Raw genomic sequence first — 12,662 nt, 5'->3', positions numbered from 1 at the left:
ACTCTGGGGCAGAGAGGAGGCTGAGAGGGTAAGTTCCGGAGCTCCAGGCAGGCCTCCCTGTACGTCAGGTACTATGTATAATTTTATATAGACAAAAGAGTTGCTCAACATGTATGGTGTGTTTCAATTAAAGAAGTTATGGTAAAAGATTGGCATTGATCCTCTTCAAAATAGTTCCCCTTGCTTTGAACACGCTTATCCCATTCTTGCCACTTTCTGAAGCGGTTCTGGAAGTCCTCTTTCAAGAACTGTGGTTAAAAAACTGTGATGAATGCTGCTGCCAGGTGCCACCCAAGGAAAGTCAGGCTCATAAAAACATAATGATGTGTCCTTATTCATCCATTTACCCGATCTGGTACTATGTGATTTCTGGCTCTTCCCTGAAGTCAAAAGGACCATCCGTGAAAGGAGAACGCGTTGAATCAATTTAAGGTCACTGAGACAGTTGACAGTGCAACTAAAGACACTAAGGAGGACTTCCAGAGCTGCTTCAGAAAGTGGCAAGAGTGACGCATAAATGTGTCCGAAGGGAGTGGGGAATATTCTGAGGGGAATTCATGGCAATATGTCTTTTATTATAGCACACGTTTTTGAAAAAAATTAAACATTCACTATTTTTATCACTATATATATATATATTATATATATATATATATATATTTGTGCTAGCTAAAATGGATTGAAAACTGCGGAAGAAACTGAATTTCAGAGGGGTGTTCTAAGGTAATGGGTGCATATCAAACTTTGAAGGAGGTTAGACCAGATTTTGAGTCCCGCCTCTGCTACAAAGGTGGTGTGACTTCCCTCAGCCTCAGTTTCTTCTTCTTTAACGAGGGAAACACTAGTAGCTAACCCTGGAGCCAGTTACGAGGAAAATGGGAATAACTACTTTAAAACACTCAGCATAGCTCCTGGCACATAGCAAGTGCTCAGAGCTTCTGTCTTTCCATCATAGTCTATCATCGCCATCATTATTTGCTTAGTTAAATAATTAGGGGCAGAGTTAGGACCCAGGCCATCTGAGTACCAGTCTTAAGTCTTCACTCAACTCGCTGCATTCGCTGTTCATTGTCACTTGAAATGTGTATTAGTTCAAGGATCGACAGATTCTTTTTTTCTGTAAAGGATCACATAGGGAATATTTTAGGTTTGCAGGCCAAAGAGTCTTTCAAAACTATTGAGTTCTGCCACAGTAGTGCAGAAGCAGCCATCTACAGTAAGAAAAGGGATGGCCATGTCTGTGTTCCAGTAAAAATTATTTACAAAACAGGTAGTGGGCTGGATTGGGCCTGTGGGACATGGTTTGCTGACCTTTGTATGGGAGACAGAGAGCCAAGTGAGTCTTAGCTTTTGCCATCAGTTTGATCAGGAGCAGTTTGCACACTATTTAGTCCTTTGCTAATTTTATGAATGAAGTGGGAGTAAATTATTCTTTTGGAGAAGCTTGGGAAGACTTAACAGAAGAGTTAGAACTTGAATTGGGTCTTGGAGAATGAGTTCCCTTAACAAATGTGCTCTTTAGGGGAGGGGAGGATTCCAGATAAGGAGAAGAGACTGTGGAGTTCCTGGTAGGGGAGGCAGGGAGTGAGAAGGGTGAAACATCCTCAGAGGACACTGGGTCAAGGCTTGTCCTTGCTCTGGCATCAGTATATAAAATCACTTGGACCTACAACTTCTAACTGTCTCAGTTAACTGACTTCAGTAGCCCTAGAAACTATGTATGGGACTCATTTTCTCTCCCATTTCCTCTCCTCCTTAAAATGCCACATTCCTTTCTCTCATTTCTCCCAAGACTGTAGAAAAGCATTCCACTATTAAGCTAACCTGCATACGCTTTTACAGGGAAAGGGTCGGGCTTTGGTGAGATCCCAGAGAATGGATTAATTCAACTCCTAGCAGAGCAGTTCTTTGCAGGAAGGAGCTGCATATCACTGCCTTGTCCAGTGATCTGTACACAAAATTTACCCCAAAAAGGTTTATTGAATTAAGCTTTTGAAGAGCATGAGTAGAAACAGGTGTAGGGAGAATGAAGGAGACAGGGTAATGGGCAAAGTCTTCTTACCACACCAGGACAAGCCCCACATGTACCCCATTCTCATTTTTCTGCTTCTCTATAATCATCAACCATTACCTGTCCCAGGGAAATCACCTGCTAGGCTCCTGAAAACCCCACATCTTGCCCATCATAGAATAGCAGCATGGAAGAGCTAGTACCGTGGTACTCCACCAGTCCATCTTTTCCCATTGTTCAGGATTCTCCTTTGCAGAGCTCTTGACCTTCATTTCCCAATCTCTCCTTAGGCATCTGAGTGACGCCGTGGAAAGAGCATTGGCTGTGAAGTCAGAGAGACCAGGGCTTTAATCCTAATTTTCTGTGTAAACATGGACCCACCTTTGTTTAATCTCCCCTCTCCTCACCTAGCTGGGTTTGTGCTTTGGAGAGTTTCCAGGGGCAGTAGAATGTCTCGACCTTAAATTCCTACAACTTGTTGTGTGTTTTGGTCAGGGGCAGGCATTATATTGGGCGCTATCGCTGCAGAGATGAGCCAGCCATTCTCCTTGGCCTTCAACCATGCAGAATGGAATATGCATCATACTAACTGTATAAACAGAGTGAGAGAAATTTCCTCTGCCTGCTGATTTGCAGGAGATTCCAAAGGAAAGGCGAGGCTCTAATTGGATTTGGAAGAATGAGAGAGAGAGAGAGAGAGATTACCAGAAACCCAGAGACTTGGGAGTGGGAAGGTTATTGCTTTTAGAGAAAAGAAAATTTGAAGACACAGAAATATAGTTTTTGGGGAGCAATAGAGCTGAAATGTGACTTCTTTTTTCCTTAATGTTGTGCAGAATGGATGGAGATAGGATGGGGAGGAAGACAGGACACCCGGCAAGAAAATAGCAGAAGAATTTTAGGTTCTCTCACCTGCAGGGATGCGTGCCAGACCTCAGCACTGCCTGCAGAGTCTCTGGGCTGGTCTCCTTCTTGGCCAGAGGCCCACAGTCTTGAGAGCAGATGCATTGCCACCCATCCCAGTCCAGAGTTCCGTGTGCTTCGTGTGGCCTGGGACACCAGCTCAAGAGAGAGAAAAGCAGAGCTATAAGAACCCCGGGGATTCCCCGACCACGATAGTTGTACCGAGCTCTACTGCCTGGCTAGTCTCCACTGCCCAGGGGACGTAGTGCGGCTATCTCAGCACCCAAAGCTTTCCAGCAGGGCTCCCAGCATTCTCCTCCACTCTTACCTCCAGTTGCTCCCACAGGCTTCCCCTTCCCCAACCCCCGTCAGGCTGGCCTTTGCACTGCTTCTTCAAACCTTCTCACACGCCTCCTCTGAATACGCTTCCCTAGGTGGGGTGCCTGTCCTTCCCTATCCTAATTTCAACCCTGACTCCATGCTTTCTGGACTTTGGTAGGCCACAGGACTGCTTCTCTCTCTTAACTCTCACTTGGAACTCAGGTCCCATTTCCTGAGGTGAAAGTGACTTTTTCTACTGTGATGTTCATGTTCCCTGGTAGATGGACAGTCTGAGGGACAAATATTTAGTTGTCTCATCCCATCTGACCTTTAGCCTTACAGAGGGCTTTTCCCTAACTCTCCCACCAATCAGAGAAAGCTGTGCCAAGGAGGTGGCATTTGAATATGAACAGCTTAAAAGTATGCACAGGACAGACAAGGGTGGAAGAATTTTAGGAAGAAGGAACCTTTAGGAGAAGTTCCTTAATCTACTTGGGCTTCCTTTTTTCTCTAAAAGTAGGATACCTATACCATCCACTTAGCAAATAGTAGGTGCTTAATAAACCTCAACCCCCCCCAGCTCCTTACTATTTGGGGTGATGGGGAGAGATATCGGCTGGGTTTATGTTGTCTCCCTGTGGAGCTTCTGGACCAGGAATTGGTTTTCTGGATGCTGAACTGCTGCAGTTATTTCAAAGCCTTTTCCTAGGGCCTAGGTGTGGCAGGAGCTTCTCTGAAATGGGTAGGAAGGATTTATTTAAGGAAGCAAAATGAAGCAGGGATTTATAAAATCTTGCAACCCCATCTCCCAGGCAGCTTGCTGCCCTAGACTCTATGCAGAGTCACCTATGCTAGCAAACACTCAGATACACCAAAACACAAGTACACAAAGACACACCTGCACAAAACCCAGACGTGCCCTGATACATCCAGACACATGGACATGCTCACTCCCTAGTGAATACACACTCCCTAGGGCAGGAGCACACACACACATGCGTGCATGTATACACATATGAACTCTCATAGTCACTAATACATAAACTACCCACGCATGAGAGAAAACAGTCATATTGCTACATCCACACGAAGACTTAAACACAGACTCCCACAAATGACAGAGACATGGAGATCTCAACAGATGCTCCCAGACACATATCCAGACACAGGTCTACATACAAGTGTCCACTCTCCAACTCCCGCCTTCCCCTCACCTTCTCTTGACTCAGGCCTGTCAGCCTTAACAGAGTAGGGAGCAGACAGTGGTAAGTAGGGGAAACTATCGCTAACCACTAGCACTCTCAGTCCTGGGGGTTTGATCCAGTTCTTTGAGTCCAGTCTCTTTCTGTCCAACCCAGATTCTTCTCTCATTGGGGTCCCAAATTACTTTCCCTTTAACAATAACTTTAATGCAGGATGAGCCCGTTCTATTTTAAAGAACTCCTCCCTTCCTCTACCTCCCATTGTCCACTGCCCACTTCTCACTCATTTCTCTTCAATAATTTACTCAACAATCATAGATGTTACATCTACTTCATGCCAGGCAGAGACAAGAGGAGCAGGCATGGGGGGGGTATAATCAAAGAGCTCACCTTTCTATCCTGAGAGCAGTCAGCTGGCAGAGTCTTAGGTACCATCCCACCTAACACCATGCCACAAAAAGGGGAAGCAATGCTGGGAGAGCACTGCACCCGAAGTCACTCAGCATTCTGAGAATGAACTGAGATTTTGTTCTCAGGCTCTGAGTCTCACCTGTGGTTTGGTCCACTGCTGTTTGGTGTGTGTTGGCAGGCACTTATTTATCTCCCTCCTTCAGGCAGTGGGTTTGCCCACCTTGTCTTTATGCTGCTGTATATTTTATGTCCCTACCTCACCCTGCACAAGTCTCCTGCCTGGCAACTCACTTGTAAGCAGGAGCTAGTTCTGCCTTGCATTGCGTGTACCCAGAAGCTGGTCTGCTTGCAGCAGAGAGTGCTACGGCAGGGATGCTCTGGAAGGGAAGATGTGCTTTCTCCACCTTCCTCTCATGAAGCAGCATTTCATAAGATCTTGCAGCCCTAACTCCCAGGGTTATGGGAGGAATGACACAGCCTGTAGCAGAGAGAGACACCCACTAATTAATTAACCAGGAAACTCCATGGGGAGCTACAGTGACCTCTGTATGCCCTGGCCTTCTGAAGAGCCCTCTGCTGTCATTCAGCCCAAACTCCCCTCCCCTCTCCTGCTAGAGACACGGAGGAGGAGATGGGGAACGAAGGGTTTGGGAATCGGGAATTGATGTAGATGCCCCTCAGCATGGTGATTTGCTGTGCTGGCCCTCTGTGCTCAGGGAAGATGCTGTCATCCTCTGCCTCCTTAGAGGGATGGCCTAAGAGAGACAGAGCTAGCTAAAGACCAGAGGTCAGGGGACCCGGGCCTCTTCTCCCTGGTCTCCCCAGAAAGAGCTAAGGCTTTTTCTTGTGTGACTTCACTCTGGGAGCAGCTCTTCTGTTGTGAAGACAACAGTGTACTGGAGCTTCAACCTGGATGCTCATCTCCCAGAAAGGATCTTGGCAGCCTTTCCCCAAGCCCCAGGCCCACCTCAGCCCCAGAAGTCCTGCCTAACCTAGAAGTGGAGGAAGAGGTTCGGACTGATGGAAGATTGGCCCCAGGATGCCAGGATCTGGATTCAGGCAGCTTAGCCTCATGGGCCATGTGGAGCCACTCTTGGTGGTCTTGAGATTTGCTGTCTCCTTACTCCGTGGCCAGATTGGAGATACTATGATCTCAGCTCTGTCCAGCTGCTGCCTGAGCAAGGTGGTTTCTGCTCCCTGTTCCAAAGAATGTCCTGGCATACCCACAGACCTCAGAAAAGCAGCCCTCCTAAATCTGGAGGGTCCACTTAATTTTAAGGATGTGCCAGTTTCTCCTGGGGACAGTACCCCTGCTTTCTCCTCTTTCTCCATGAGGCATGCTTTTTAAAAAATTCATTAAGTTTATGGCTACATTTTAGGTATACAATAAGGTAACATTCATCATTGGGAATTTGTACCTTTAAGTAATATATCTTGGTTCTTATTTTTTCCCCATTCCCCTGCCCTCCCTTCAACCCCTTCCCCACTCCCTATTTATAAAGACTTTGTTTCCATTTTTTCCTTTTCTCATATTTATTCCTTTCCCCTACCCCTCCCACTTCCCCTTCAGATCAAAGAGACATTTTTCAGACAAAGAAGTAGAAACAGCAAATAAACAAATGAAAAAATATTCAACATCTCTAGTCACATGAGACATGCAAATGAAAACAATGCTGAGATTCCACCTCACTCCAGAAAGAATGGCTGATATCAAGAAATCAACCGATAACTTTCATGTTAAAATCAGGAACAAGACAAGGATGCCCACTATAACCACTCCTCTTTGATATAGTTCTGGAAACATTAGCCATACCAATTAGACAAAAGAAAGAAATTGCAGCAATAAAGACAGGAAAGGAAGAAGTTAAACTATCATTATTTGCTGATGATATGGTACTCTACATTGAAGACCCAAAAAACTCTACCAAAAGACTTCTAGACTTAATTGGCACTTTTAACAGAGTAGCTGTATACAAAGTCAACACCCAAAAATCAATAGCCTTCTTGTAAACAAATAACAGACTCACTGAGAGAGAAATTAGGGAAACAATTCCCTTCACAATAGCATCCAAAAAATGAAGTATCTAGGAATCAATCTAACAAAAGAAACAAAAGACCACTACACTGAAAACTACAGCACTCTGAAAAAAGAGATCAAAGAGGATATAAGAAAATGGAAAGATCTCCCCTGCTCCTGGGTAGGAAGAATCAACATAGTGAAAATGGCTATACTACCAAAACTGCTATACAGATTCAATTCAATGCCAATTGAAATTCCAACACTATGTTTCACAGAACTAGAAAAAAGAATCCAAAAATTCATTTGGAACCATAAGAGACTAGAATAGCAAAAGCCATCCTAGGCAACAGACACATGGCAGTGGGTATAACAATTCACAATTTGAAACTATACTACAAAGCCACTGTGATAAAAACAGCATGGTACTGGCAAAAAAAACAGACCTGAGGATCAGTGGAACAGATTGGAAGACACAAAAACAACTCCAGATACACTCAGCTACATCATCTTTGACAAAGGAGCTGACTGTCCCCACTGGAGGAAAGATAGCCTCTTCAATAAATGGTGTTGGAAAAACTGGATCTCAACCTGCCAAAGATTAAAACTAGACCCTTATCTTTCATCATGCGCTAAATTAAAATCCAAGTGGATTAAAGATCTAAATATTAAAACAGAAACACTAAACTTGCTGGAATGTAAGTTAGGCAGAACCCTTGAAGACATTGGCATTGTTTTTAATTTTTAAATATAATTTTCTTTAAAAGAAGAATATTCTTCTGTCTTTCCTTTCTTATCTTTAAAATTTCTTCTTTTCCTGTTGGAAGGGAAACATGATATATTTATTATAGCAAATGAAAAATGTAAAGATTTATAAAGACAAAAAACCCTCCCCTGATCTCTGTACAGTGCACACCCTGAAGCAACCCATGTGGATAGCCAACTTTCACACCTTCCTCCAGCTGATACCAACTTACATCTATCTATTGCCTAGTTTTTAGTCTACAATCATCTATCCATCCACACCTAAACATACATCTGCAAATGTTTCTCAGAGTGTATCTTTTCACTATAAAAAGACAATACAAGAAATAGGTAGCAATGCTGGCAGAGAATTTTGTATTCTAGCAAAGCAAGTATTTGCATTTATATCATTCTCTTATGGTACCACATAATGTTGAGAAAAAATTTTTTTTTGGTACCAGGGATTGAACTCGGGTCCTTGCACTTGCAAAGCAGGCAGCAGAACTTCTGAGCTAAATCTCTGGCCCTAGAGAAATTTTGTTTTTTATTTTCAGCCACAGACCTTTAAAAAATTAACTACATAATATTTGTGCTGATGACTGTAATTTTCCATGAAGTTATTTAATCATTATTGTAATGTTGAACAAGTTAATGAGGAAGGCATGTCAACTTAGGCCTCTCTTTCTTTGGAGTATTACTGAGATCCCATAAAGAAAGCCCAGGGTCAAAGAGATCAAGTTTTCTGTAGCTCTTGACAGCTGTGGAGAAGGAATTCATCAAATAGACTTACTAATAACCCTCAGTAATAGCTGAATGCACCATAAACAATGGCTGGTTGTGTCTCCTTGCTACTGTAAAATATAATTTTATTTATTCATTCATTCATTCATTCATTCATTTATTTATTTATTTATTTATTTATTTGTGTGTTTGTGTGTGGTACCGGGGATCAAACTCGGGACTTTGCGCTTGCAAGGCAGGCAGGGCACCACTGAGCTAAATCTTCGGCCCAAATATTATTATTATTATTTTGAATATTAATTATCCTTTCTTGATTTTGGCTCTGTTGAAAATAGAATCTTGTCTTTGTTTCCTTTAATCGTTAAGTGCATTTCTCTACAATTGTGTGAGGTGTTCCAGTGCTTACCTGACTTTAGCAGCCTGACTCCCGAACATGATAGCCAACTCTGAATCAGGGTCTGGGCCTGTGTTGGGCTTTGCTCCTGAAAACATAATTGAAAAAAATTTTTAATGTTTGAATTTTTCTTTTTTACAAAAAAACTTTAAGTTATATTTTTATATTAAAATTTGTTTTGCTATTATTGGTTTGTTTTTTATTTATGTCTTGTACCCTTAGTAACTTCTTTGAAGATAATAATACATAGTGTGATAACTATTGCTATTCTCTTATTATTTATGAAATTTTGGGTTTTTTTTTCATAAAATAAAAACATTTAAAATTGTATGGTTAAGATTCTTAGACAAATGAATAAATATGAGGTGCATATTATCAAGTTTCACATCATTTTGACCTGACTTATGGAATAATTTCCAAAGATATACTATGTTATGAGAATACAAAAAGAACACACACACACTCACATTAGGTGTAATAGAAACCTAGTGTGTAATTAAATTGTAAAAAGTTTATTACAGATGTATTGCATATTGTTTATTATAGACATTAAAGACATTGCTTTTAACATTCCTTAAAACACTCCCCTTTGCTTTAAATACACTTATTTTCTTACCCATTGCTCTTGCCAGTTAAAACAGTACTGGAGGCTCTTTTCTGTTAGTGTCTTTAGTTGCACTATCATGGCCTTCCCAGTGGCTAAATTTATTCAAAACATTTACCTTTTATTATCATTTTGGCTTTGGAAAAGAGCCATAAGTCAGAGGCTGTCAGATCCAGTGAATAAGGTAAATGAAAACACACTGTAATGTTTTACAAGCCTGCCTTTCTTTTGGATAACCCTTGGCAGCAGCATTCACTGTATTTTTATATCATATTTTCTAAAAGAGAATTTCCAGAACTGCTTCAGAAAGCAGCAAGAATGATATGTTCAAAGCAAGGGGGAATTTTTGTTTTAGATTTCACTATGTAAAATTTATTTTTTAATAAAGAATGTGGGCACTCACTTTTAAATCAATGAATTTATAAATCCATTCTCTTTGTAGAATACACATTGGCATTGAAGTCTTTTAAGGAGATGTAATAGCCAGCTACAAAAAACATCTGTTTTGATTATTGTATTTCCCCTATATTTTATGTGTCTGCACACAAAAGAAAACCAAATTTTCAAGTATTTTATATTCAGCAAATTTTTTTAAAAAGTAGTTTTCCACTCTATGGTGTTACAGAGGATTTAAAGTTTGAAATAAAGAAAAAAATTAAGGTACTAGGATAATTCTTCCATTATCAACATTTTTATATAGAACATTTGAGTTGGCATGCAGCAACTTCTCCTGTTGTTACATACCTATATTTAGGGGAAATCACACCCCTTTTACAGAAAGATTCCAATATGTACACTGCTGTAATCTCAAAACAATTTTATAAGGTCAGTGTGAATGGCACACAAAAAGTTATTTCTTTGTAAATTATTACATGGAATTCCTGATTGTGACATGGGCACAGGGAAACCCAGTCCTTAGGGCTTTGCTCTCTGGAAGAATAACTTCAAATAGTATTTTAAAACTTTTCATTGGGCCAGGGATTTAGCTCAGTGGTTCCACCACCTGCCTCACAAGCACAAAGACTCAAGTTCGATCCCTGGTATCAAAAACAAACCAACAAAAAAACTTTAGCATCAAGTTGTGGAAGTACTTGCAAAAACTCCTGAATTATTTCTGGAGCTACTTGTCAGGAGGGCAGGTATTCTTGTTGAACACATTCTGGGCCCCATTTGATATGAATTGTTTTTAGTGTCACAGCACACTCGGAGCCAATACTGTTTGTGCATCTGCCAGGTCAAATGTTCACTTTAAAGGTGCTAAGAAACACACAGGAACAATGTGCTTATAAACAAAATCAGCAAATCCCACTGGTCCATCTTTACCTCCCCAGAATTCTCCCAACTTTGAGAGGATGATAAAGCATGTTTTCTGTGCAACTGGATCTGGATAATCAGTGGCTCCTTGGATAATGGTTACTAATACTTATTCTATACTCTCTGCACCTTGGTTTGCTATAACTTCACTCATTCCACTGCCTGTGACTGTTTGCAAGAAGGCAAAGTAACTCCTCAGAATCTCCTTCTCTAAAGCAGTTGCCTGGTCATTCTCTCCTGCTGGTCAGAGAAGCACTTCCAAAATGGCACTAAGTAGAGGCATGGACATCTGTTGTAAAAATGGTGAAACCTGTATTTTAAATTTGATTGTAATCTGGTTGATAAGGGGAATGGACTCCTGAAGGTCTTTTGCTAACAATCTTTGAGTTTGTGTTCTGAGGAAGATGGGATGAATGGAAGAACTCTTTCCTCCAGGCAGATAATCATTTGATGAAGAAAAGTGTGAACTCCACTTCTAAGAATATCCTTTTGTAAGGGACAACTGAGGGCTGGCAAATAGTCCAGATAAACTTCAAAACAGCCACATTGATTCAAAGTCTGCTTGTTGCTAAAAACTTTGCTGGTTTGACTGGCAAACCCAATAGCATGGTTCAGACAGTCTGCTAGAAATGCCTGTTTTTCCTCATCTTGTGTCAATTTTTCTAACAGAATTTTAAGCATTTCCATTAGTGGAGTCAACAGATTCCTCATTAATGCTTGCTTCTTATCTGCTGAATATTTGCTATTAACAATAAGCACTCCAGCTGTCTAATAAATACATAGTTGATCATCACTGCTCAACAAGGACTGATATCCATTTTCTGGTGGAGAAAGGGCCAATAAATTTTGTATTCTATTCAAAACATCTTCAGTGAAAGGATTCATTTCTTTATTGAGAGACTGACAAATCTAGAGAACAGTTTTGCTCTGTACTTTGGCCCTAGATTGCTGTAGACACCTGTGATCTAAGAAAGCCATTAGTACATTTGGAATGTGTTGAGGTTCAACTGTGAAAACCTTTTCATATCTAACAACAGTTTCAAAGAATTCCAACATCACAGATGTACACTGATAAGAAGTGACTCCTGATGTTACCAAAGTTCACATCATATCCAAAGGGGCCAAAAAAACCTTCCCTGGAAGAGAGATAGACTCTTTAATAAATGGTGCTGGAAAAACTGGCTTTCAGGACCTTCACTGAAGTAGACCAGTGAGGACCGCCCAGCCGCATGGGCACCTTTGCAGCATTCCACCCACCCCCCACCCCCATGCTGTCAGGCCTCCTAATTGTGCTGGTACCTGGATCCACAATGCGGAGGCACAGGTGGCCATAAAGGCCTTTTACTGAGCTCCAGAAGATAGAATGGAAATGAACAACTCCGATTAAGGCACATCAGACCTCCATTGTTGGTAAGTTGGAGGGATCACCACCTTCCATCAGAACTTGGACTATCTTCAGAGGAAGGGCAGCTGGAACCTGCAGTAGAACTTGCAGAGTTCAACCCTGCAGGATGTCAGGGGGCTCAACTTGGGCCTTGCAGCCCGAATTCAGCCTAATCTCAGAGGTCTGCTGTTGGCCAGCTGAGACTAATTGACTTGGTTCTGCACATTGCTGACCACATTGTCTATTTTGACAGTAGAGATACACCCTGAAAGAGGCTCTTCAAATTTTTTTTCCTTTTCCTCTTATTTTTAATTTTAATTTTAAACTTTTTATTTTTTCCTATTCTGCAAATTCCTTTTTTCTTTCTTCTTTATCCCACTCAGTCTCTTGCTCCACCATGCTATTCTTTGCCTCCCTTTTTGTTCCTGTTCCTGCCTTGATTCAGATTTCTTCTTTCTTTTTCTTTTCTTCTCTTTTTTTCCTCACTCGATTGTCATTAGTTTCAAAAGAAAGTGAGTACAATTTATAGCTTCCCTATTACTGCTAAATTGTTCTATTCTTGTCTTTGTTCTTGCACTCTGTCTTTCCCACTTGTCTTCAACAGTTTCCTAGAGTT

The 12,662-nt window shown here is 41.3% G+C and overlaps 1 pseudogene; it reads right to left on the bottom strand.

Moving 5' to 3' along the window:
* Window positions 1–10,391: 10,391 nt before the first annotated feature.
* LOC104875022 lies at window positions 10,392–11,772 on the bottom strand (annotated as a pseudogene).
* Between the last annotated feature and the right edge of the window lie 890 nt (window positions 11,773–12,662).

The sequence above is a fragment of the Fukomys damarensis genome, unplaced genomic scaffold, assembly GCF_012274545.1.
Source record: "Fukomys damarensis isolate Sample0158 unplaced genomic scaffold, DMR_v1.0_HiC HiC_scaffold_13, whole genome shotgun sequence".
NCBI classification, from domain to species: domain Eukaryota; kingdom Metazoa; phylum Chordata; class Mammalia; order Rodentia; family Bathyergidae; genus Fukomys; species Fukomys damarensis.
This window is presented reverse-complemented; position numbering and strand designations above follow the sequence as displayed.